This window comes from Bos mutus, chromosome 10 (assembly GCF_027580195.1).
Source record: "Bos mutus isolate GX-2022 chromosome 10, NWIPB_WYAK_1.1, whole genome shotgun sequence".
NCBI classification, from domain to species: Eukaryota; Metazoa; Chordata; class Mammalia; order Artiodactyla; family Bovidae; genus Bos; species Bos mutus.
In genome coordinates this window covers 32,042,044-32,045,504 of record NC_091626.1, presented here as the reverse complement: position 1 = coordinate 32,045,504, position 3,461 = coordinate 32,042,044, and positions in this window count along the sequence as shown.

Below are 3,461 nucleotides of genomic sequence, written 5' to 3'. Positions count from 1 at the left end.
ATCAGTAGAGCCCTGACTTCCAGGGTAATCGGGCTTCCCTCATAGCTCAGCTGGTAAAGAATCTGCCTGCAATGCAGGAGACCTAGGTTTGATCCCTGGTTGGGAAGATCCCCTGGAGAAGGGAAAGGCTACCCACTCTGGTATTCTGGCCTGGAGAATTCCATGGACTGTATAGTCCATGGGGTGGCAAAGAGTGGGACACAACTGAGTGACTTTCACTCTCAGTTTTCACTTTTCCAGAGGAATCAGGAGCGTTCAGATTTTGAAATTGGTGTTGTGGGGACTGGGTGGCACTAAACAGGAGCCTCCAGTCAGAGAAAGACAGTGTGCAAAGGCACAGAAATGAAAAGGTATGTCCTGTGACCGAGGATGGAAAGAGTCATGGGTGTACAGCGGGGAGGGTGTGCGAGGTGGAGAGGAAGAAGAGCGGACTGCAAAGGTGAGCCGAGCCCTGCATGCCCTTGCAGGGAGCCAGTTGGAGGAAGCTGTTTTTTGACCGCTGATTGTATACAGTATTATCCTTTAAAAAGTCCTGTAGGAGTTTCACCGTCTAAAACAACTGGTGAATTTACCTTCCTGTGGCCACGGGTTTATCCTCAAATTTCAAAAATCCTCCTTTTTGCATTTAGCTAAAGGTTCCCCAGATTTAATATCAAGAGCAGAGGAACAGCAGCTCCAGCCTGTTGATCATGCGGGGCATCTTCTGTGCAACATACAGCCTGGCTTCACTGTCATCCCTTATGTTCCAGGTCAGCTCCAATTACTCCTGTTAAAATTGCAACGTTTTTCTCAAATAAAGATCCTGCAGGGAGGAAAGGCGGGAAAAAAAAATCCTGAACTAACCCCTGTTGAACTTTTTATTTACACAGAGAATTTGGTTATAATGCACTCTGTCATAACAAATTTTTATCTGGAACATGTTGACATGATTTTATTTTTATGGGTTTTTTTTTTTTTTGTTTTTTTTTAAGTAAGTCCTGGGAATTTTGAGACTTTTATAACTGTGTTACTAAGGCACTGGGCTTTTTTTTTTTCTCCTGCCTTCTTTCTGACCTGTGAGGCTTTATTGTCCTTCATTTATTAATTCCTTCCATTGTTTATTCATTTTTTTCATTCACTCTGTGCTAGGTACCATGTTTGGCGCTGGGAATTCAGTATAGAAATGATATAGCCAGTTCTGACTTGGAATTGACAGTCTTGGGGAAGAAAGACAGGGATCGAATATTCGGATAACTGATTGCAGCGGTGGGGAATGCTGCAAGAGAGGTCATCTGGTTCCAGCATGACTCAAGTGGTTGTTGGCAGGACTGAGTTCCTGGCATGCTGTTGGCCCAAGGCCTTCCTTGGTCCTTTTCCACGAAAGTCCCTCCAAAAGAAGCTTACAACATGCCAGCTGATTTTATCATCGTGAACAAGTGAGAGAGTATGTGCAAGCAAAAGAGTGAAGTTGGGTCCCTACTTTACACTGTATGTAAAATTTAACTCAAGTAAACTGTAAGCCTAAATATAAGGGCTAAAATTAGAGAACTCTTAAAAGGTAGGAGTAATTTTCCTGATCTTGGGCTAGGTAATGGCTTCTTATAATATCAAAAGCTTAAGCAGCCAGAGGAAAATTGATCAATTGGACTTCATCAAAATTAATAACTTTTGTACTTCAAAGAACATTAAAAAAATTAGGGGGATTTCCCTGTTGGTCTAGTGGCTAAGACTCGGCACTCTCAGTGCAAAGGACCTGGATTCAATCCCTGGTTGGGAAACTAGATCCCACACACTCCGACTAAGACCCAGTGAAGCCAAATAAAAATAATAAAATAGAAAATTAGGGTAATGATTGTACCACAATTTCTGAATATACTAAGAAAATGGAATTGTACATTTTAATGATGAATTCATGGCATGTGAATTATATTTTTAAAAAGCTGTTAGCGATGGATATATAATTCAATATATACGTTGTTTGTTTTATCAATAAAGCTGTTATAGAGAAAAATGTGAAAACACAATCCACAGAATGGGAGGAGATATTTGCAACTCCTATATATGATAAGGGTCTAGTATTAAGAATACATAATAAACTCATATAATTTGACAATAAAAAGTAGTTCAATTTAAAAATTGGCAGTTTGAATAAAGATTACTCCAGAGAAGATGTACAAGTGGCTACTGAGCACATGAGAAAGCACTCAACATTTTTAGTTGTTAAACCAACAGTGAAATCTTACTTGACACCCACTAGGATGGCTATAAGCAAAAAGCTAGAGAAGAACAAGTGTTGATGAGGATGTGGAGAAATCCGAACCTTCACAACATTCCTGATGGGAATGTAAAGTGTTGCAACCACTTAAGAAAACTGTCAGTTCCTCAAAAAGTTAAGCATGACCTAGCATTTCACTCTTAGGTATATACCCAAGAGAATTGAAAACATGTTTACATCAAAACTGGCCCACAGATATTCAAAGAAGCATCATTCACAATGGACAAAGAAGTGGAACAAACCAAATGATCAACAACTAATGAATGAATAAACAAAATATGTATATCCATGCAATGAAATATTATATAGTCATAAAAAGGAATGCTACCAGGTGAATGAAGCTTGAAAACATCACACCAAGCGAAAGAAGCCAGACAAAAAGGCAACATATTCTGTGATTATAAAGGTATGAAATGTCCAGAATAGGGAAATTCATAAAGACAAGGTAGGTTAGAGAGGAGGGAATGGGGAGTGACTGCTAGCAGGGTTTCTTTTTGGGTGATTGTAAATGTCTTGGAATTCAGTTCAGTTCAGTTCAGTTCAGTCGCTCAGTCATGTCCGACTCTTTGTGACCCCATGAATCGCAGCACACCAGGCCTCCCTGTCCATCACCAACTCCTGGAGTTCACTCAGACTCACGTCCATTGAGTCAGTGATGCCATCCAGCCATCTCATCCTCTCTTGTCCCCTTCTCCTCTTGCCCCCAATCCCTCCCAGCATCAGAGTCTTTTCCAATGAGTCAACTCTTCCCATGAGGTGGCCAGAGTACTGGAGTTTCAGCTTTAGCATCATTCCTTCCAAGGAAATCCCAGGGCTGATCTCCTTCAGAATGGACTGGTTGGATCTCCTTGCAGTTCAAGGGACTCTCAAGAGTCTTCTCCAACACCACAGTTCAAAAGCATCAATTCTTCAGTGCTCAGCCTTCTTCACAGTCCAACTCTCACATGCATACATGATCACAGGAAAAACCATAGCCTTGACTAGACGGACCTTAGTTGGCAAAGTAATGTCTCTGCTTTTCAATACGCTGTCTAGGTTCGTCATAACTTTTCTTCCAAGGAGTAAGCGTCTTTTAATTTCATGGCTGCAGTCACCATCTGCAGTGATTTTGGAGCTCAAAAAAATAAAGTCTGACACTGTTTCCACTGTTTCCCCATCTATTTCCCATGAAGTGATGGGACCAGATGCCATGATCTTCGTTTTCTGA